This window comes from Zosterops lateralis (assembly GCF_965231275.1).
Source record: "Zosterops lateralis genome assembly, chromosome: 1".
Lineage (NCBI taxonomy): Eukaryota > Metazoa > Chordata > Aves > Passeriformes > Zosteropidae > Zosterops > Zosterops lateralis.
In genome coordinates, this window is record NC_139762.1 from 51,347,775 (window position 1) to 51,372,273 (window position 24,499).

Sequence of the window (24,499 nt, forward strand, 5' to 3'; positions counted from 1 at the left end):
CACCTCAAAAACTTAGAAAAAGCTGAGACAAGACAATCTTCTTGTTAAAAATATATGAATTAAAAAATTCTAATCCCATAAAATATATTCATTCAAAATAACTTCACAGTTTTGTGGAGACTTTACCTACTACAAGAATATAATTCAGCAAAGTTTAACATTCCTGTGTGTTGTACTTCCCCTTCAATTTTCCTGTAAGAATGTGGCAAAGTCAGGCACCAATGAAATAACAAAGAAATAACTAAAAAATCAGAAATCATGTTAGAACAATCTTCCTATATTTTATCATGTTCCTACTAGTACACATAAAATTTTAATGTTACAAGCACACATTTTATGTCTAAGTCCAGTAGAATGTTTCAGATATTAAATTCAGTTGCCACTCATTCTATCAGAAGACAGCATGATTCCCAGCTGTGCAATTACTAGGAAATTTTGTAGGCTTAAGACTCATCATACAGAATAACAAATATATCCTTTCTGAATAACTAAGATAATCCTCAAAATGTGTTTCAGAAGAAGAAATTGTGAATTCAAGACGTAAACAGCAAAGGCACAACAATTATTAACTGTTGTGTCTCCTGAACCTTGTTCCCACAGCTTCCTTCTTTGCCCTTGTGAAGAGCAGCTGTGCAAAACAGCATGTCCCTGCTCACCACATCCACTCCCACCATGCCTTTGACTGTCTCTGCCTAGTTGAAGGACTAAGGTAAATCTCCTACTATTGCTTTATAGCAGTACTTTGTGCATGTTAACACTGGCATAGAAACAGGAGACTGAGTGAGTGGTGTTTGTTTTTAGTACACTGCAGAGAGCACTGCTTACCAAATCCTGCTCAGTAACAGCTGTGCAGACCCACAGCCAGCAGGCAGGGATGATCAGTCATCCAGAAGTCAGCACCCAAACAGGATTGAATTGCTGAGGAATTGCTGATGGTATAATTTGATCAACAGAATTTTCCTGTGAGTGATGGTGTCTGAGAAAGAAAAATACCCCTATATTTGACTTTCTTACTTCAAATTCTCCGTTGAATCTTCAAGCCTTTTAACAAGAGCAGAAACAATGCCTCAACAGCTTGATTGTTGTGAAACACCCACATAAATCATCACATTTAGTACCATAACACCTAGAGCTACAACTTCTCTGTGCTGAACAAGTTCCTTAATACAGCTATCAAGTACAACTAAAAGACAAAGACATTTCATTACAAGCCTGAATAAAACAGATACATTTTAATTTAATCAGATGGACAAATCAATTAATGAAATCGTCCCATACAAATCAATAATGAGGTTTTCAGGTTGCTACATTTTGTGAAGAACTTTTATAGAGCTGTTAAAAATTAGCAAGCACATAAGCAGAATGCTTTCTTCATTCCTAGCTCTACTGCTACAAGGATTTCTCTACAGAATGGAAAGTGCAATCCTGGTGTTGTAAAAGTCCAGAATGTTTTGGAGACAAAATATAGGATTTTTAAATCTGCATATGCCACATTCATTGAGAAATGACTTAGTTATATACTGCTTATTTTCGACCCTGTTGTGATGACTGACATTTCATGCACATAAAACCAGAACAAAGTGGTTTTTTGACAAATACTTAGATTTTACTCATCACTTGACAAAGTTGAGTCTTTAGTCTTAAAAGTTATAGTGACTTTATTTGTTGAGTAGAAATCCAAGTATCATCTTTGTTAAGGAAGAATGCTTTGGCGGCTTTTTTCAGACTATTTTCTTTCCAACAAGAAAACATTGGGCCAAACTGTAAGAATTTTATTACATAAAGTGCTAAAAAAACTTCACAAACTTGCTTTGGGTAGCCAAGCGAAGTTAAATTTTACTATATTAGAGTACTTATAAAAAGCTAAAAAACAAACCAAAAGATTAGGGTTATGTTTAACACAGAGGACATTTTCAGACTCTTTCCAGAGCAATGGCTGAGCACTCCATGTCAGCTTACATCTATCAGGATGCGTTAAGATAAACAATGTACTTCTATACATAATGTACAAACTCTAAATAATGTTACATTTATTTCTTCTTTTCTGCTTTCACAAATGTCTGGCATGGTAATAGTTGAAGTTCACTAGATGGAACTAAATTCAGCAAAGGTACAATTTCTATGTTGAAATTGATAAAAATAATATAACCTGATCATGGATATAATATATAACATAAAATATAAAATATATACTATATATTATTTCATAGATTATACATATTTTATATATAGATGGCACCCTCTATATTTAAAACAAATATAGTAATCCTGATCTGTGTCAGGCTTTTGCCAGGAAAACCAGGCATAGATATAAGATACTTCTCTCAAAAATTATAGATGAATATTAATAAAATGCATTTGAGTAGTGGACAATGGACATTTACAAAATATTCACATAATAATTTCAATTTAGAATGACAGTAAAAACAGACTGGAGGAAAGGACATGGTAGTCAAGTCACAAGAAGCCCTTATAGACAATAGAGAGATTATCCTAATTCTATACCTACTTTCTGTTTCGGACAGTTGAGAGAATTTTAATGAACTGAGCCAGTGCTGTTGAAAGCAAAAGGAAATTCAGAAAATGGAAGCAGAAATTCAAGTCCCTAATTTTCTATATTAGTAAGTTTCTCCTTAAAAATACTAATGTATAATTTGTCATTCAAGGCTTCTTATTTATCAAAATAAAAAGGTTTTTTAGAGGATGTAGTATAAGAAAGGATTGAGCAATATATTCTGGCAATGTCACGTTCTATAGTCCTTAAATGCACTGCAGTAATATTTGGGAAAAATCTCAGCAGCATTGAGAAATCAGAGATGAGAAAATTAATAGTCTTCTCCAAATTTCTAAAGACTTGATTTAAATCAGTTCTGAGACATCATGTCAAATGACTGAGTAGAAATGAATGGAGGTTCAGGTCTACTGAAGCTGCTGAAGATGTATCACAGAATACTAAAAACATTTCCTCTGAAAGCCTTTGCCTACTTTAATATATGTTGACTTGCTACCATTTGACTTAATCAACTTTGGCTTTTAGTTGACAAGACCTATACTAATTCTATTGTAGTGTTATCTAACTTCTTCATAAGGTACTACAAACATTGTATTTCTAAGCTTAGACACAGACTGTGTATAATAGTGTATAAATTCTTGAAGGTGCTGTACAAGGGATTGATACTTTTCTTTAGGTCAGCATGTTTGAAAAAGCTAGTTCTGTCTAAATTTGTAGGTCTAGATTAAAAAATACAGACAAGAATCAGACTATTGAACAGAAGAATTCTGTCATGGAATACCAGCTTAATCACTTTCAAGACAGCTGAGGCTAAAGAAAACCCATAGGTTTTGGTCTAACTTCTTCATAAAGACATTGCTTGAAAAGACACTTATTGGAAATACTGTTCAAGTCTTTTGTCTCACAAGACAATGCCAGGATCGATAACTTCAGTCACCAAGGCACGGCTTCTAGGACATATTAAATTATTATAATAGAATCGCAGAATGGCTGGGGTTGGAAGGGACTTTAAAGATCCTAAAGTTCTAACCTCCTGCCATGGGCAGGACCAGCTTTCACATGATCAGGTTGATCAGAGCTCCATTCAACCTGCCCTTGATCACATACGGGGATGGGATATCCATCACTTCTCTGGGCAACCTGTTGCAGTATCTCACCATGCTCACAGTAACAATATCTTCCTAATGTCTTCCTAATATAACCTACTTTCTTTTACTTTGATGCTGTTCCCCTTTATCTTGTCATGATATGCATTTTTAGAAAGTCTTTCTCCATTTTTTTTCTGTGTCCTGTTCATATACTTCAGGCTTTAATTATGTCACCTTCTCTTCTTCAATCCCAACTCTCTTTATTTCATAGGAAATCATCTTACTGGCCACTACACTTCATCATCAGTTTAAGACACAGAATTCTCACTGGAAAAAACCACCCATGTTTATGGATTACTTCTCTGCACCCTAAGTTCAGGACACCAATAGTGTCTGTATAAATCCAGCCTACTCCTCACTGCATTATTTAGTACTACACAGAGAAGATACTTACTTTGCCCTTGTACTCTTGTAACAATGTTTTTCATTAATATTTGATTATTACTATTCTTTGGATAGGCTTCTCAAAGATTGTGTATCAAAAATGCAGATCAAAGACTTATCAAAATTGATCAGCAATTTATTTTATTCTCATACAAGTCCTTCGGAGACATTAAAAGAAAAGTGCCATAATTTATGTATGCACAAGAATGAACAGTAGGGAAACAACTGTTCTATAGAAGTTCATGCATAACAGTCAGGATATAGTAATTATCTTTGGTTTGCAGAGAACATTTGATTCTGTGCATAACTTTTACCTTTTACATATTCATTAAGCTGTTTGTATTAAATGTTGTTTTAAAATGAGTCCAGGCTAATTTTTGCTGATAAAAATATGATTACTAGCTCTCATTATTATTTAATGTGGTTGGCTAATTACTTGTTATTTAGACTAAAAATGTTACTGCTAATGTTCTGTTAATAGCCAGCACTCTTGGCCAGGCTTTTGGGAAGAAATCTGTTTATGTATGTGCTTGGTTATATCTCTGTTCTGAAGGCCCTTGCAAATTACTGCTCTGTCTTTTCCCTCATATTGAATATTTTCACCTAGAGATATTTTTGTGGTGTGCTCCATTACTGGATATTATTGGAAGTCTCCTGTATCTGCATGCACTTGGATGGATTGCATGTGACCAGTTTCCCAATACAGACTCCTGGCAGGTAAATAAGAAGAGCTGAAGTTTTTTTTTTCTCAGAAAGAAGGTCCATTATATTTTAATGAAACAACTTCCTGGAGTTTCTGGAGTTCGTTCAGCTCATTTGTATGCCAGCTCCTGCAAGCTGATGTCTGGTATGGGTCTAGCTTAGATAAATCTGAATAAAGAAATCAGCACTGCCTTTCACCTGTGAGTCAAAATTATTCTGAAAACGGATTGTGAGCTTTGGTGAGGAATTATTTTTTAAGGAAGTTTCTTATGTTGGTATGAAGAATCAAATGACATCACATTTGGATCAGCAAATAGGACTGTGAAGGACTATTTACACTGTCCTTTGTCATGTGAAATGGATTTAACATTTTTCCTGTAAACCTCTTTGATTTAGTTCTGTGTTAGGGTCATAAGAAAGATGATTTTTCAATGGAAAGATATATCAGATAGTATACCACACCTGAACACAATGTATATGTAGACCAGCTGATTGTATAAAGTTTTACTATATATATTTTTTAGACTGGATTTACAATATATGAGATACAAAAGAGCAATAACATATATACCTTCTGAGAAGAATATATTTAAAAATAATTTGTAGTTTCAAGAAAATTTACTTGTGCATTTCATGAACGCAAAACCATTTAAATCTTATACAGATAATGGCTTAATTATATATTAATATAATACAGTATATAATTAATAATTTATTATAATTGCATAATGGGTATATTAATTTCTAATTATTAAAATTCATTATTTTTCCTTTACAGTAAGAGCCAAATGCTAAGATTGTATGTACAGATTTAGAAACATAAATGAAACCATAGGGTTTTGAAAACAAGGAATAATCTAGTTTGAACTTTCTTACTGTTCAGACCTTTGTAATATTTCACTTGGTTTGGAATATGAAGATCCTGCCAAATGATGGCTAGAATGACACTGTTTCCCTGGAAATTCTTTTTTTAAACAATAGCTTTGAGGACATTTCTGTACAATGAAAACAAAGACAAGCACTTTGAAAACCAACCATAAATTATGTATGTGTCTTAGATAGGTGTCAAGCAGCCAACCAAGCTGCTTAATTGAAAAACAAACAAAAAACTACAGAATGCCACTTAAAAGTGCATGCTTAATATAAAAATAAGTGATGTTTATGGGAATAAATATGTTTGTAGCATAGCAACTGATGCCAATTTTCTTCAACATCTCTTTCTACTGACAGCTCTCTGATTTTGGGTACTAGATGGGTTTTCAAGCTGAGAAAGGCAATCTTCTAAAATTGGCATTTTGCTCCCTTGCAAACATTTAACTGTGGTTAGTGATTTGCTATGTTGCTTTGCTTCTCATGAATTATCAACGATTGCTTCTTCTCTTTGGTCAATCTTTAAAAATATGCTACTATAAATCAGTACTTGGGTATGTGAATGGACAGCTATTTGTGAATTGCTGTAAACTACGTACAGGAAAAAAGCTAAAAAAAAAGGTTTGATCAAAAAATTGCTCCAGATTAAAAGCATTTTTTTCTCTGTAATGGAAAATTCTTCAGATTTGTTTTTATATTTAAAGTTTCAGCATAGAAGAGAATTTTATCAGCATAAATTTTATCTGCTTGGTTCAGACAGACTATGAATTCACAGTAGCATGAAAAACAGATTTAAGTATTAATGTTGCTAGTAAAATAGACTGTGCTTCAGAGATGTAATGTCATTTGGCCCTACAAATTTACAAAATCTGTGTGATATCTCTCAGTTGTAAGAATCCACTACTTAATGACATGAATGCATGCCAGGCTTTGCTACAGCTACAGCATCTCTGAAAACATGAAAAACCGACCTATTTATTTTTATACTTTTGGTAGGAAGTTTTTTAAATTAATAAAATGAAATCTAGAAACTGGTCATTCAGATTGTGGGTGGTCATGGATATTAGTTGGCCTCACCAAAGAACTTGGTATACTTATTATTTCACAGAATAAGCTGAGTTGAGTAGTGCCCGCAAGGATCATCAAGTCCAACTCCTGGCCCTGTACAGAACCATTCCCAAGAGTCACAACATGGGCCTGAGAGCATTGTCCAAAGACATTTTGAACTCCAGGAAGTTTGGTGCTGTGACCACTTCTCAGGAGAGCCTGTTCCTGGAGCCAGCTACCCTGTGGGTGAAGAATCTTTTTCTAATGTTCAACCTAAACATTCCCTGACAACTTCAGGCCATTCTCTTAGGTCTTGTCACTGGCCATCACAGAGAAGAGATACAAGAACGGAATCCTATCAATGACTAGTTTCTGGATTTCATTTTGTTAATTAAAATCCTCTGTTTATTTGCCTCCATACTATATTCTACTCTTCAAACTCAAGTGTAACTCAATTCTGACCAATACAATCATACAAATGTAAACCCAGTCAAGTAAGAATTCCACCCTCAAAGACCCTACAGTGAGAGCAGGAAGACCTTGTAGTGTTCCCTTTAATTGATCATGCAAATATAGTTTGTCACCTTGGATCTAAGAAAATAAACAAAAAATTAGAATTGACTATTCAAGAAAAATTGTTTTTCTGAACTACTATTTATGTAATATAGTTTGTTGAGAGTAACAAAAGGGTATATGGAACTGATCAAAGGATCTGGATGAAACTTAATTAAAATGACTCAGACACCTAAAAACACTATGGATAATTGCTGGTTCCTGATAAGATCACTCAGAAGGTTAAGAATGATTATGCATTTTCTTCTTTTTGGCAATTTTGAGTGTGCAATCTGCATGTAGCTTTGGAATTTCATTTACTTATAGCTGATTATATCCATAAGTCTGAAGGAGGGCTATCAAGCTGATCAGAGGGATGGAGCATTCTTCTCTGAGAAAAGGCTATGACAACTGGGATTGTTCAGCCTGGAAAAGAGAAGGCTTTGGGGTTACCTAATTGCAGCCTTTCAGTATCTGAAGGAAACTTACAGGAAAGATGGGGCAAGATTATTTCCAAGGGCATGAAGTGACAGGACAAAGGGGAATGACTTCGGATGGAGAGTAGGTTTAGATTAAATATTAGGAAAACCTTCTTTACTGTGAGGGTGGTGAGGCACTGGAACTGGTTTCTCAAAGAAGTTGTGGATCTCCCATCTCTGGAGGTGTTTCAGGTTGGGTTGGATTGGACTCTGAGCAACCCGATCTCATTGAAAGTGTCCCTGACCATGGCAGCAGGGGGGTTGGATGGATGAGATGATCTTTAAGACTCCCTTCCAGCCCAAATTATTAAAAGATTTTATGATTTTATGATATAACAGGTGTTTGTACAAGTGCTTTATTTTCTTAATACTATCTCCACCTGGCCTAAACAATGTGACTTTTGGGGTCAAGGATTTGATAAAATCTTCAATTAGTTTTTAAACTGAAGCCAATGTTCAGTGCAACATCCATTTACTAATTAGCACTTCGTAATGTGCAGTGCTTGAAGATTTATGCTGATGAGCTGACGGTAATTAAAATTAAGTACATGGGGCAACAATAGAAACCCCATTGTCTGTGCACTTAAGTCAGCATATTATATTTTCCTCTAATTGATTCAATTAATTTTCAGCATTGCTTTTTCCTCTGATGTTGAGTCGGAAAATCTCATCTTTTCCCTGCAGCAGGAGAGCTCATCTCTGGCTCAACCTCCCCCAAAATGCCAGATAAAATACAAAGCTAAGTGGAAGCACTGTGTTAGGGAGCAAGATATTAATAGCTAATGCTCATTACCCTGAATCTCTCACAAAGGTGTGTCTGGACTGTATGACACTCGGCTGTAAGCGTTTGGGAAATATGACACAAAAAAGGTTTGTCTTGATAAGTCACCAAGTATGAAGTTGCACAAGAGTTACCTATGTAAATAATATCCCTGCACCACCTTTATGTTGACATTGCTGTGTTAAAACCAGAATTATCTATTTATTACCTCAGAGAAATTACCCAGTCGTGTGAAGTCTTAACTCACAATTCTTTGTGGGGAGGGGAAAGAAGGGGTGTGTATGTGCAGACTCTGAGAATTCTAGATCCATAGAACATACAAAGAATTATTGTGGTGAGCAGCTGGAGACAGAATATGTTATTACAATAAAGTTGTTAAAAAAGATAAGTTGCAAAAGAGAAAACTTGAGGAAAACCTATTAAAAATTTTTGTTGTGATATCACATAAAGGAAAGAATTCAACTTGGGTTTCACAAAGGGCTAGACTCCCACCTCAAGCATCCAGAAATTATGGCAAGAACTCAAGTAATTTCAGGAAACCTAGAATTTCTCCTGGTTGGAAAGTAGCATGGACCAATACCTTACCCTCTGCCTGTGTGCATTAGCAAGTAGCAGAAAACAGGTAAGTGCAGACTTGGAGTTGAGAGAGTTATTGGTAAGCACCTGCACTCCATCATTGCAGGTATTTTGGGTAAATTTTAATCTAGTCTTGTGGACTTAATGCTCATTAATTGTTGGGGTCCAGGAGGGCTACTACCAGAGTGCAGAGTTGTGCTTTGCTTCATTCACAAGGATTTAAATGCGTGCTACAATATGGTTTCATGATCTGAACCAGAATGCAGGAAGAGCAATGACTGGCACTTCCCCTTGAAATGCATGTCTGATCTGTACCATATTTATATAGATGCTTCTGATGTCTCAGTCAGTTATTATTTTAACTGAAAGGAGATTAATGATGCTTTTGAAGTACATCAGGTCTACTAAGATGAAACCTTCCTCATGTTGTACCTACCAGCTGCCTTCCTTTAAAGCCCCAGTCTGCTGGTGCAGTATCACTAGATGAATGCAGTTTTGAGAGGGTCTCCATGAGACAGCTGTACAACAGCATTTCATACCATGCAAGCAATTTAGGACCAGATACATCAGCAATGCACTCCAGCTGTTTTACAATATTCCCTCAGCACAAAGAGCCCATAAAACCAATTTAACTATTCTGTTAAGTCAGGCTCATGGCTGCTTTGTGCCAACAGGCACCAAGCTGCTGAAATGTATTGGTGAGCTTGTCCTGTATTCTGTCTTCAAAACAATAGAAAACCTTTAAATAGTCTCACCTGAAGTGATGTATTATTACACATGTCAAAGCATCAGCCTACCTGGAAATCTTGTTGCAAAGTGGAAACACAAATAAAATGAAATTGCTCATTCAGTAAAAAAAGAATGAAAATAACATAGAAAATAAGGTTCATTCTCCATTTCCAGTTCACCTACCATTGGTGTTCAACAAGAGACAGAACATTCCTGCCTGCCACAAAGGCATGTAGAGCCCAGTAGCAGTTAAGACAGACTCTCCATTCTACCAGGAAGCATTTACTGAAGCTATTAGAATTCAAACAGGCTCTGCTGGGCATTGAGTTTTATTCTTACTTGTTTTAAAAGTATACAGCAGGTGGTCTTGAAAACAGATACTTTAACACTGTTGGAGATATTTCCTGAAGTCTACATTTTTCCTCTAAGAATATAAAAAATGCTGTTTCATTGACTTAGAAAACTTTATGTATCTAGTGTTACAATATATCGAGGCCTTGCATGGCAAGTGCAAAAATAAGCCCACTAAAATAACAATTTCTGCGACAATTTCCAAAAAAATATAATGATGATGTCATATGTTTGCAAATGTTCTTTTACATTGAGGTAATTCAATTTCCCGTCCTTAATGTCCACCTAGGCTAAAATAGACTACTTTGAAGATGTTAATTAACTAGGTTGTTTCTAAGCCATACAAAACTACTGAAAAAAGCAACATGTTTGCTAGGATGTTATAGGTTTGGTGAAAGGGTAGCACTTCTCACAAATTGACCTAAAGATACACATTTAGTAGAGACAATTCTTTAGTATTGATAACCTTCAGGGGAAAATTGTATCTATTTTGATAGCTATATGTCTGCATTCCACCAAACAAATACTGCCCTTGGCTGCACTCATATGATGACTGAGCCAAGGAAGCTTAAAGAGTTCTTTTGAATTTTACTTTTTATTGTCCACCTTATTCCTGACTCACCATACACTTATCCTAAGTAAATGACTCTCTAGTAGAGAGGTAACATCTGCTGGTTTTCCTAGGACCCTAGATCTCCCAGGAAACTTCAGTCAGGAGCAGTAGCTGTGAGCAACCTTAAGTTACCTTCACATGTGCATGTAAATCTAGCAACAGAGAAATGGCAGAAAGGGAAGCTGGCCTTCATCTTTGAAATAATGAGTCTGGCCACATATGATGCTAGATTTAAGTAAACCACAAATTTTAGTCTCTGACTTGGATGATACAAACCTTCTCCCAATAATTGCATATAGTGATATTTCAAATGCCACGTGTAGAAGGAATGTAACTGGTCTCTGTATTTTATATCAGTTGATAATTCATGAACAATATGGGTAACTGTTACTAAGCTCCTTGTGATATTATCTGGAAACTACAAGTCTTTTGATTGTACAACATAAAATTAAACTGCCTTCATATATTACCCTTTTAATATTTTTCTGTTTAATTGGCAGATATACAGGGAATGTACAGCCTATTAGAGCAAGTTTGCAGATCCATGACTTGGAAATTATAATAGCTACTAATTAATCCAATTTGTAGTGCAGAAAATACTGGTTTTTGACAGTGTTTCAAAACTTAAAGACATTATTTACTAAGGTTCCCAAGCAACATGTACTTTACCCAGAAATAAGACCTCAGTTGGGACCACTACATTAAAACTCAGATTTCAGAAATGTGAAAAACCATAGGAGGTCATAACCCATGTAGGAACTTGGGCAGTCACAGCCAAAAGGTTATATACAGTCTTTAGGTGAATGTGAGTACCGGCATTTAAACTGGATCTCAGTTTCAGTTACAAAAAATAGGTACATAAAATTAACTTGTCTTCACCACACTGGAAAAAAATTGTTTATTTTTTCTTAATGAGGAGAGGATACCTGTCTTCTCTGTACCATGCTATATTTAACCTACCTATTCAATAATTAAATAAACAGTATTTATAGTCCTTATTAAGTTAAACGGCTGCAAGACATGAAAAAAACTTATATTCCATTCACTAGTGCTGTGTGAGAGACTTGGAAAAAGTCTGCTAGCACGTCTAATTATCAATATTTATCTCATCAGCTGGATAAGATTTTCACATGGTCACATGGTCTTAGCTTAGATATGGGAAGCTCTTGAGTAACTATGCTTAAAAAAGTACAAACCCAAAGAGAATCAACTGCCCAAAACATTACAATTAACAGTCTTCCAGTGGTGGAGTGATTAATACTGTCCTCTGGTGACCAACTTCAAAATAAAGAATATTATAAAGTGGCTGAGATTGAAGTACTAGTTATTCTTGACTCTTTTGCCAAATGAAAGAAACACTTTCTCTTTCCCTTTCTCTCTTGCTCGCACCCACACAACACATTTTCATACTATGTATGCTGTCCTGGTTCTTATCTTTCTATATGGTTTTAGTCACATTTCTTTTATTTTCTCCATGTATTGACTTAAACCAGATTCACAACAGATTGAATTTTCATTATTACTTGATTAATAGATTACTACTTCCTTGTAGACACCTCTCCATTTTAAATGTCCAGTTTAAAACCTTGACTTCTATTTCTCTGCTTCCTCTGGTTCTTCAAACCCAAAGGCCAGTCTTCTTAATATTTCTTTAATTCATGCTTCTGTAAATCATATGATTCATATTGTTAGGAATATTTTTTTTAAGAGATGGGATACACCTCTATTTTAAGGTGTGGTGGTTAAATGAGGAATATTTTGGAATTATGTTAGGTGTTGTGTATTTTAAGACACAACCACATAAAAGGCAGTTAAACCTGTCTTTTAAGTAAAATTAGGAATGACAAGATATAAAGCTGACAAATATGGACTCTCAATCTTGAGATGAAAAAACTGATTGTGAAGCCTTTATGCAGTAATCTTTCAAGAGCTGTTAATAACATTGAGTTTCCTCAGTAATTAAAATGGATACTTCATCATAATGGAATGATGGATCTATTTACATCACCCATTACATCTGTAGTCATCCAGGCGTTTATTTTATAACTCAGTCTGTTTCGTAGTTCTGAGTTCAGTGAAGCCTTTTGAAATATTTAAAATTGGCAACCTTAAATGTCAATCTGACAGTGGCTATGTAAACTTCAAGATGCATTCAGGAATAAAAGCACTACATCAAGCCACTATTTAGCAGCAAATATAACAGGAGTAAAGAAATTTTCTTCTTGGGACCACAACCTGAAACTAATTTTAAACCAAAATACAAGATGTTTTGCCAAAAAAACCCCTTAAAAATAAAATCAAAAATCTTCAGTTTTCTAAAATATTAAGGTAAAAATTTTCTGTTTGACTGGAGGATAACAACTGTAATTCATGATTAAGTATTAGTAGGTGAGTCTGATGGCAAAAGAAATGCCTGATCCTCAAGATTAAGGCCATGGTCTTAACATGTGGTGACATTTCCTGCATGCTTTTGTTTGAATTGTTTTTATAGATAAATTTTAATTTTTAATTTTTTAAAAATTTAAATTTTTATAGATAATCAGGATATATCACTCCTTTACTGTCATATCTGATATTGAACCAATAAGAATGAGGCCACTAAATCCTTTTGACAATCTCGGCTCTAGTAGATTATTGTGTTTCAGTTCCTCCAACTTTAAGAACGTGCATTAACTATTTATGGTAGATTGCCTTTGTTCCTGCATCAAATGGTGGAGAAACAAATATGCAGACTGTGTATAAAACAGGACAATTTTTAAAACCTATAGAAGAATAAATGGAAATAAAAATTATTTTTACTATTAACTTGAGAATGATTTTAAGATGTACTGCAGAATTTCATTATGTTAGATGAGCTATGGAGAACCAAGTAAGCTATCATAAGGCTGACCATGGTCATGAGCCTGAGATAGACAAAGAATCCCATTTTACACTGGGTGATCTAAATTATGACAAATCTCTGGTCCAAATTCAGATTAATTATGACTGATGTAGCCCATCCTCATCTACAATGATTACAAAATTCTGGTCAGTGTTAAATTAGCTTACTTAACGTTACAGACATGTTTTACTATGACACTTTTTTGTATTGAAGATAAGGTCAAGAGATTTGTCAAAAAAATTACAATAATCTGCAGTCTTCTAAAACATAAAGATAAAAACTTTCCATTTGACTGAATGATAACTCAACTTTAAGTATTAGTAAGTGAATGAGTCTAGTGGAGAAAGAGAGGATTAATTAATCTACAGATCAGTGTTTCAGCTACAAGGAATTACTTCCCCGAAGTTCTTTTCCTGATAAAATGAATGAAAACAGGATTGGAGGCAGTGAACGAATGAGCTTTGTAGGGAGATAAAGAGTTAGTCCGAATTTCTTTTAGCCTTGGATTGATTTTAAGCTTTTTGTGCTTTCAGTCTAATCCTCCAGGAATGTAATAAAGGTCAGAATGAAGGTGAAAGTAGAATTTGAGTCCACAGGATTATCAAACTCCTGCTGTTAGACTCCCTTTTTCGTATTTTCAATTACAATTCACAACTTATTTTAAATTGACATTAAGCAGTATAAAAATGGATCATAACACTCTATGGCCATCAATATAAAGAATATAAAATAAAAGTCAACGTATCAGCAGAGAAAGCATGGCAAGTATTCCATTAGTTCAGTTGAAAACAACTACTAACCTAGTGTACCCCAGTATGCCTGGCTTTGTAGCTGGTAAAAATTTGCTTGATAAACTCACAGAAACTACAGAATTTCCAAATGCATTGCCCTATGATTTATTAGTTGCTTGAATAATAAGTCAGTCCTTGTATGACAGGGTGATCTGCTCAGTGGACAAGGGAAAAGCAGTGGATGTTATCCACCTGGAACTCAGTAAAGCCCTTGACACCCCTTCCCACAGCATTCCCACGTATAAACTTTCTGCTCATGGCTTGGATGGGTGAAGTCTGCTGGGTAAAAATCTGCCTGGAGAGTGGCAGTGAATGGAGCAGAAGGCAGCTGGGGGATGGTCACAAGTGGTGTGTGCTGGGGCTGTTTCTATTCAGTGTCTTGACCCATGATCTGGAGGAGGGGAAGTTCTCTCAGGAAGTTTACAGGTGACTCCGAGTTGCAGGTGACTTCAAGCTGGGTGTGACTCCAAGGAGTGGTGATCTGCTGGAGGGTAGGAAGGCTCTGCAGAAGGATCTGGACAGGCTGGAGCGATGGGTTGAGGCCAATGGTATGAGGGTCAACAAGGAGAAAGGCTGGGTTTCTGGACAATGAAGCTGGAAAAGGGTCTGGAGCACAGGTCTGATGAGGAGAGGCTGAAAGGGCTGGGGGGGTTTAGCCTGGAGAAAATGAGTTCAGAGGCCACCTTAACACTCTCTACAATTAGCTGGAAGGAGGTTGTAACCATGAGGGGATTGGTCTCTTCTCTGAAGTAACAAGTGTTAAGACAAGAGAAAATGACCTGAACTTGTGTCGGGGTGGTTTAGATTGGATGTTAGGGAATTTCTCCTCTGAAAGGGTTGCCAAGAATTGGAACAGGCTGCTCACAGAAGTGGTTGAGTCACCATTCTTTGATGTATCCAAAAATCCAAAGATGTGGTGCCTAGGGACATGGTTTAGTGGTTGATCTGGAAGTGCTAAGTTAATGTTTCAACTCTATGATCTTAAAGGCCTTTTTCAAGCTAAACGATTCTATGATTCTATCCTGTAATGCAAATATCAAGAAGAAAATGTCTACTACGAATCACTAAATGTGGTTTAGAACAGTAATAATCCCTTCAAAAATTTTTCATTAGGGCATTTAATGACTGGCTCACTGGAACATTATAGACTTTCAACATCACATTGGTTCATTAGCTGTCAAATTGGCCAACAGTGCTGGCACTGACCAACCCTGTAATAATCTTTGGTTATCCTTTCTACATTATCCCTACAGAAGTCATTACTCTGAAGAAATGGTTATCATAAGTTGGAAATATATATTTAAAGTATATACTTAAGGTTTAAACCAAAGCTTTGCTCATAACATAGTAACAAAAGTCTATCAGACATCCATTGCATTCCAACAAGGGTAATTTGCACATGTGTAAAGACACAGCCTTTATTTTCACAGAGGTAACAGGGTAATGAAACCTGATGTAATCAGCAGAAAGTTCAGTGAAAGCTACAAGACCTATTTAGGCTCTGCAAATGCTGACCCCCATGACAGAAACACTGTCTTTCCTCGATTACAATTTTATCAATATTTAAGACAACTAATTTAGATCCAAATCTGATCTACAGCAGTATAAATTTTGGCTTGTGCAATGAGAACAATAAAAATAAAAATAGGTAATATAGACATACATAGAATAAAACCTAAAAATCGTTCTAACTAAAACCGAGTAGAAATCACCCTTGAAAAAATTTACCTAAGCAATTGAAAAAGTCCAATTATCTTTTATTTAAAATAAGTTTATTTTTGTTAATGAATAAAATATACTGTTCTTTTAATCAATATTAAATACCAAGGAAAAGAGTAGGAATGTTGTCTTTTACTGAGGATAACAAAATTTTGTTATGGCAGCTTTCAGGAGAATGAATCCAGTTTTCAGCCTACACAGTTAGCTCAATAGGAGTATGCCACTAAATAAATAAAAGTTGTGAAATCATGTATTTAGAAATGATCAAGGAAAGAAAGAAACCCTGTTGGGAAACCTGGTGGGAAGTGCTAGTGTACTAAGCCATGGAGCTGTAGGTTTGAATGCACGGAAAATCAAAATTACACTCAAAAGGAATTAGAAACTTGTGACAGAGCAGTAAACCCCAAAACAGAAAAATGCTCAGAGGAGACAGACAAGGACTTCTATAACTTTCAGTGATTATTGCAACACTATAATTAAAGTACAAGTAAAGTCACAGGTCAGAACTTTTCCCTCTCTGAAAATGTTCTTTATGATGTCAACACTAGTGAACTTTATTACAGAAAGAAAACACCTGACCTCAGAACAAGGGCTCTAGAGTTACTTCTTCTAAGGAAAATGCAATAAAAGGGCATTACTTGGCATAAAATGTTATTAATAGACTCCTTGCAATCTTTCCATATCAGTGGAACTAAAAAATGGGGACTTTGATAAGAGTATAAATATAACTCTGGAGGAATGGTGTTCGTATAATAACACCTCTGAGGATAGGGGGCAGAAGATGGAAAAATTGTTATGAAAAAAAGGAGTATGAGGGCAAATGAAAGGTGATTGTTTTGTTACATCCATAATATCTATTAATTAATTATTCTTAACACTAAGCAGCAAGACCTCAAGAAGTTATATACATATGTGTGTGTGTGTGTGTGTATACATATATATATATATGTATGTATGTATATAATGGTAAGGTAATTATCTCAAAGTTGCTCCAGAGGTTTTAGATGTAGTAAAGTGAATACAATCATCTTATCTTGAATTTTTGTGCACAAACCTCTTATCTACAAAGTATAGTCAAACTAGTGATTTATTTAGGACACTGTCACTACTTTGGAAAAACAAAAATATATAATACATATGACAGAAGTTTTTAATTTTAACATCTACACTTTTTTTTTTTTTTTGCACATTTCTGCTCATACTCTAAGGAATTCAACAAACTCAATAAGGTGTTGAAAACAGAATTTTAAGGTTATTGCTATGACTTACAGCATATACCAGAGCAAATTTAATAAATGTTTCTTTGAAAGGATGTAGTTTTGAATGTGTCACTTGAGATCCTTATGGTCTTTTTAAGAATACATCAGATGCTCTCATGGCATGGTTTTCATGCAGTTTGGTAACTGCATTATCAAAACTGTCTTCTGAAAATTCAATTCACACTAAACAAGGTCACACAGGAAGCTTGTTAGGATGACTTCAAGTGTTTCCAAGCATTACTACAAACTTATTAGACTATATAATGGATTTAGTCTTAAGAAAACCCTAATACAAACAACTTGATTTTGAGATTTTGCAAAAACCTAAAATTCTTCCTTGTTTTAATTTGACAAGCAGCTGGCAAATAGTTTTAGAAATGAGGGGACTTAAATAATTTTCTTTGAAATTGGCTAAGAGCCTAACCCTAGGTAAAAAAGCAGTTTTAACTTCTTCAAATTGCTAACCTCTTCTTAGATACATTCCTTTAAACATTGCAACTGAAATGTGCCCAAATGTTTCATCACCATCCTTTATTTTAACTTGTCAACTAAAGCTGTAGGTTTTCTGTGCTTCACATCTTAAATTTAACATGACCTGATTTTTGCATCATAGCATGGTCCCTCCAGCAGAATCTTTGCTGTTGTCAAGACTTTTGACATTTGTCTGTTGTGGAGCTTGCTGGGCAAACCTTGCACAACAGAGAGAGGCCTTAGTGACTTCACCCAGAAGACAGAGAGCAGACTTCCTAGGGCTATGTGCAGCTTGGCAAATGTCAGAGCTCACTGAGTTGTCTCAGGTGGAAAGGTGCACAAGCCATGGGAAAGGTCAGGCAGCTATGATCCTGGATATACTGCCAATAACAAATGAAAGTAAGGAATCATTTAAAAACCATTGTATGCTACAAATACCATTTTTATGCTACAAATCGGTAAGATTTTAGCTCATTCTTTAATATAAAGCAATGTCATTTGACTAGCATACCACTGCAGACAGTTTCAGAATATTAAATTAATTTCTGACTGATCTTTACTAGAAGATTTACAACTTACAAAAACCTGTGATCTGAAGGCTGATTCATAACTCACTGACATATAGCAAATAGAGAGTATTAAGATGCTATTTGAACATGAAAGCATAGTGCAAAAGGAGCCTCTTCAGACACAAATACAGAAGTTAGAACAGACCATATTCTCAACCATACAAAAACTCTGCCATTTCACAGCACTCCAGAGATTAAAGCAAACAAAAAGGTGACCCTTCTTAAAACGTTAGTCATGGCAATAATGTACAAGTGGGAGATAAACTTGGCCAAGGCCAAAAAACATACTTTAAATAAAATAAATACATTTCAAAGTCTGCAGCCTAAATAATCAATCCCCTAGAAAAAACTGTTTCCCAAAACCAAGGAAGTAGGGAACATTGTATCTAACTGAAAGATAAATATAAGTAAATGGAAAATAACATTTACTCAAATAGCAGATTGTTTTTGATCAAGGCGATTATATCTACTGCAGATAAAAATTACCTGAGAGCAAATTAAGTAAAATGCATGAGAAGTGTACGACTTTGGGAAAGATTCTTGCAGTCCAACAAAAAATTACTTTGATAATTACAACTCAAGTTAAATGTAAAATACTCACAGTCACTCTACTGTCTTTACATTAATTCATGTGAATTTTAGATATGTATTTTGTATTACATTATGAAGAAGGAAAAAGAATAGTCATCCTACGGACATTCTAATATTTTTATATACACATACAAGATTTGCTCTGAAATTCAAGTGATTGTTCAAAACCACCCCCCCCTCCCCCAAAGGTAATGTTCTGCTAAACCACTATAAATCAATTATTGATTTATTAGTTATTATCATCAACAAAGCCCACAGTGGAGCAGGCTCCTGGCAGAACCTGTGGACCATGGAGAGAAGAGCCTACGCCGAAATAGGTTTGCTGATAGGACTTGTGACACCATGGAAGGGACTCACTCTGGAACAGCTAATGAAACACTGCAGCCTATGGGAAGAACTCACACTGGAGAAGTCTGTAGAGGGCTGTCTCCAATGGAAGAAACCCCACACTGGAGCAGGGGAGAAGTGTGAGGTGTCCTTCTCCTGAGAGGAAGGATCAGCAGAGGTGTATGATTACCTGACCACAGCCTCTATTCCCCATCCCACACACATGTGTGTGCCCCTGGGGAGGAAGAGGTAGAAAAGTCATGAGTAAAATTAAACTCCGGAAGAAGGAAAGGGTGGGGGAAGGTGGTTTTAAGGTTTGGTTTTACTGCTCATTAGCCTACTCTGATTTTGATTGTTAATAAATTCAATTAAATTTCTCTAAGTCAAGCCTGTTTCACCCATGATGGTAATTGGTGAATGCTCTCTCCCTGCCCTTAATCTTAACCTATGACCCCTTCATTATATTTTCTCTTTTCAGCTGAGGAAGGGAGTGATAGAGTGGCTTCAGTGGGCACCTGGCATTCAGCCAGGGTCAATCCATCAAAATATTAAAATCAATATGACTTCTACAAAAAGCATCTCTGATTTATGCCATGGTAAAAAGCAGTAATCCAGCCTTAATCTCTTTAATTTCTTTAAATGGAAGTCTGTGTGAAAAAATAATTATTGCTTATTATTTTACTATTCTAGCTATTTTCTATTTACTGGCCTATTTTAAGTGACTATGACAGTATAGAATAACTGGCTAATTAAAACTCAGTCAAACAAACCAGCACTGTAATCTTGTCTACATTGTTTGCCTCCTGTTTGCATCAAGGTATCAGGACTTGGTACATGATGCCTACATCAGGTGTTTAAGCCTATATTTGTTTCAAAGTGCTTACTTCTGGGTCTTAAAGTTAAGCAAAGACTTATGGAAATGAAGCTTTAATTTTAACCATTCCATAACATTCCATTTTAGAGGAGGATTTTCTGTTTGAAATTCTTACTAGACATAGGGTATGTTTCCATATCCCTTAGAATGACGTAATATATCAATGATCAAAACACATTTTACCACCATATTAAAGAAATAAGAAAATGATAGCAGTAGAAACACTTTTTAAATTTCCTCCTTCAGGTAAATCCTTGCCACTTCTTGTTAGTGATGTATTAAGTATTTCACCTGCACACACATGACATCTTAGAATTACTGTTTAAGGCCACTGATGAAACTGCAGCACAGAAATTAAAAAAGATAAAGTTTAGGCTAAATAATAATTATCCCTTATTAATCTATGAGCAAACAGTTAAAGTCAGCAGTATTACCACACTGATTGGGAAAATAATTACCAGCATTAAAGATAAGACAGAAAGTTACCCAGGACTGCAGCATTAAAATTTTACTTGCCCTTCAAGAGATCTCCTACCCAGAAAGATAAACCTCATCGAGTTAGTGGTTACATTTGGTAAAAAAATACAAACCAAACACTCCCCTGCTTCCAGCCGAAACCAAAAGAAAATACCTCCAAAACCCCCAAATAAACTAAATAAACAATACACCCATTGAGAGAGATTGAAAAGTAAGGCTCCAGAACTTGCAGCTCTGAATGACTTTTCATGCTTTGTTTGGTTTTTGCTTTATAAGATATTAAATTCTATGTACAATAGTGTCCTTAAAATGTTTAAGCTGGGTCATCAGTTGCTATCAGTTCCTGAAATCCCTACCATCTTCATAAACCCTGAATCCCATACCACACTTGTTATTTCCTCTCCCCTTGGAGACTGAGATGGGGGCTCAACCTAAAACCTGTTGATAAACACTGAAAGGGGGATTTTCTGTCCCCTCAATTCTTATCGCTTATCTTTTGGGACATATCTGAGAGATGTTCTGTAGCAGTGATTTTATCGTTTCCTGCAAAGATTCCTGCTTGTGTGCTCTGTCAGTGATCCAAGGTTTGTGCAGAAGCCCTCAATTCTCTGCCACTTAAATAATCTACTGATCGGATAGTCTGCTTGATCCATAAACTGTGTCATAATACTTTAGCAGGAAAAGCATCCTTTTCCTATAGCTATTGACTTCTTTGTCTCCTTTAACTTTTCTGAAGTTTTGATTGATAGTCTTTTCGCTCAGATAGGTGAGAATGTGAACTCAATAAGGAGTGGAAAATTCAATGGCAGTTCAAATGAAGCCTCCAACTTGTTTGCTGCTACTGACTTCAAATAAAAACCTTTTGTAGAAGACATGTCTTAGAAACAAAATGAATCACACACCATGTTCTCTGGACAATCTCGGGTACCTTGATATTTACCATTAATAGAGCAGTATGGGAGTGTCTGAGTACACCCCCTTGATCAAAAGTTGTTCTATGTAAAAGTTAAAAGAACCTAAAAATCTGCTTACACTTGTAAAATCACATTCAAGCCACAAAGACAACACTGCTCAAGACTGCTCCTGCTTAATATTTGAGAGATTATAAATTATTCAAAACATCTATTTTTTCCCAAGATGTGCCCTTCAAGTTTCTTTTTAAAATCCATTTTTAATGGAGATTAATTCCTTTATTTCTTGCCATAGTTTTCTTATTATGTACTTGAAATTCTGATTTTATCTGGCATGGTATCAAGAGCTTGATCATTAAAATCCCCACTAAGCAGGAGTTAGTAACTGGCTGCATAGCAGTAAATTTATTTTTAGGTACCATTGTTTGGGATTTTCAGAGAACTGAATCACAGAATAACAAAGGATGGAATGAAGGAGCCTCAGAATGGCTAGTTGTCCAACTCTTCACTCAAATCAGGGTCAATTTTGGTTAGATCTCATAATTTTTATTAATGTAGTTAACTTCTTCCTCAGAAGCATAAAATCCAGAACTGAGCACTTAAAAACCTGGGCAATATATTTCCATTTATTGAACTTAATTATTAATTAAGGCATTTTTGTTTCACCTGCAATGTAAAGTTTTAACACACGAGCACTGAAACACAAAACAGATGCAAAAATATATGGAAGCAGATTAAGCTCAAAGAGAAAGATTTAGTTTTGTTAAAAGATGGAGAATATGTTCAAGAGCCTAACAAGTGGACATTTTTATTGTAGCAGGAACAATGTAGACAAGATGACTTTTGATCTTACTTCCACTGTGTTTCCAACTTTAAAACCTCTATAACTCAGATGCCAACAGTGTATATAAACTGTGTATAAAATATGCCTATTGCGATTACACCATAATGTTAATGAATCTTCATGTTTCCATTTGTAGACAACAGTTTACAGAAAACAGCACATGCCATATTTGAAGCAGCCTTAACAACCCAGCTGTCTCCTGCCTTTCATTCCATGCAAGGCTTGAAGATCCAAGACTCCCAAAGGAGATCGTCTGGGGATTCTCATATCACCTTATACCCAATAGAATACACAAGATTAATTAAAATCGTGTTTTTCTTGGCAAAGAAAATTCTTGTTAATGCTATTAAATAGAAATTTTATCTACTTTACCAGAAAATATGAGACTTAAAATGATTTAAATTTTTAGCAGTTTGTTTCATGTGTTTGACAGTTTCCAGATCTTTATTTCCTACCATCAAGAAGGATAAGGCTCTTCGAGATGATTTGTCTCTTCTCAATTCTATCAACTCAGACACACTGACTGTTAGAAACCAAACAATGCATACTAACACCACTGGTAAATGGAAATGAATGAAAACTTGACTTGTTGCATGGTTTTTTTCTCACAGTTGCATACATCTTTCTCATACTAGGACCAAAATTTATTTTAAGCGAACTTAATTTCCTACTAATGTTGCTAACCTGAACATAATTGATGTTATCTCTCTTTGTTGTACTTTTCTCTTTTCCAAATTTGAAGAAAACCGACAAAACATCACTGTATCATTAAAACTGTTGCATGAGTTGGAAGGGAAAAAAAAAAAAAAAACCAAACAAGAAAAATATACATTCAGTTCTTACTTTTTATATTTGTCAAGGAAGATAACTTCTAAACAGGAAGCAGGAGAGCAGAATAAAAAACTCAGAAAGATTCAGTTATTTCCTTTAAAAACAGAATACAATATCCCAAAATAAACACATGCCTCTCCTCCCCTGCAAAACACACAAGGAAATACACCCCAACCTTTAAATAACAGTTACCAGAGACATCAGTCTAAACACCTCAAAGATTTAAATATCTGAATTTTAAGAAACCTGAATAGAATTTGGATTGGAAATCAAGCTATCCTTACAAATCTTGCACTTAGTACCTCTCTCTCTTCCTATATACAAGAAAGTCACTGAAGTTATGTCAAAACAGACCTATATGATCAAAAGACTCACTGATGATAATGTTTTGTTAGTAAAGAACTACCACTTGAAAGAACACCAAAAGCTTTCAAGTTACACATTTCCTTCTCTACAATTCCTTCTTGTTAACACTAATTTATTAGAACAAGCAATTATCCAATTATCTTCACATTTAAATTACCTAAATGTCCATGTTATAATTGCATTCATTAGTTACTGAAATTGCACCTGCAAATGCTATATCACAAATATAGCTATGAAACATTTATGTTGTTTTTCTGTAATGGATATTTAATAATTTAATTTCATTATTAATACTTTGTAGTATTGTTGTATGCAGCTTTGTAAAAAATACTTTTTTCTGTATAAATTAATTTTATTTGTGAAGGAAAGCAATCCTTTTATTAGGGCTTTTTTTCTCCTGTCTTATTCAGTGACAAAGGTAATATTATGACAATACTACTATCAACAACAGTTGACTTCTAATGGGCTGCTACACTTCCATGACGAAACTGTATGAACAGCAAGAACAGCTAGCAGCAAATACTTTAAAAATAAATTTTGTGGGTTTGAGTTTTAATGTCTGTTTTCAGCACAGAATGAGTTTTTTAGTATTTTTTTACTAAAGTCTGTCTATTTCTCTATGGGAACATCTAGAATTCGAAACCATAGTATAGCTTTTTGTTACTGGTCCCCCTTCTGAGACAATTTAGCAAAGGAAAAGAAAGTGGGTTAAAAAAAATTGTCACATTAAAAGTGAGTTAATAGGTATCTGCCTATGCAGCAGGTATAAAATCTTCTTTGAAGTATAAAACTCCCACTGAATTGGTTTTACTGGTTGGGAATTTTTTGTTTATTTGTTACTTGG

General features: G+C 35.1%; 1 protein-coding gene and 1 long non-coding RNA gene across 3 annotated transcripts in view; one reads left to right on the forward strand and one right to left on the reverse strand.

Moving 5' to 3' along the window:
• The window catches only part of CNTNAP2 (contactin associated protein 2), a gene marked incomplete at its 5' end in the record, with an annotated part of 1,047,398 nt that overhangs the window by 231,744 nt on the left and 791,155 nt on the right, over window positions 1-24,499 (reverse strand). The gene's annotated exons all lie outside the window — the stretch shown is intronic.
• LOC310912803 lies at window positions 598-24,211 on the forward strand. 2 transcript variants are annotated; one of them, XR_014590719.1, is made up of 5 exons: window positions 598-709; window positions 4,652-4,761; window positions 9,011-9,097; window positions 19,355-19,530; window positions 22,595-24,211. It is a non-coding gene; the product is annotated as an uncharacterized lncRNA (long non-coding RNA). The 2 variants fall into 2 exon arrangements; XR_014590720.1 differs by lacking the exon at window positions 9,011-9,097.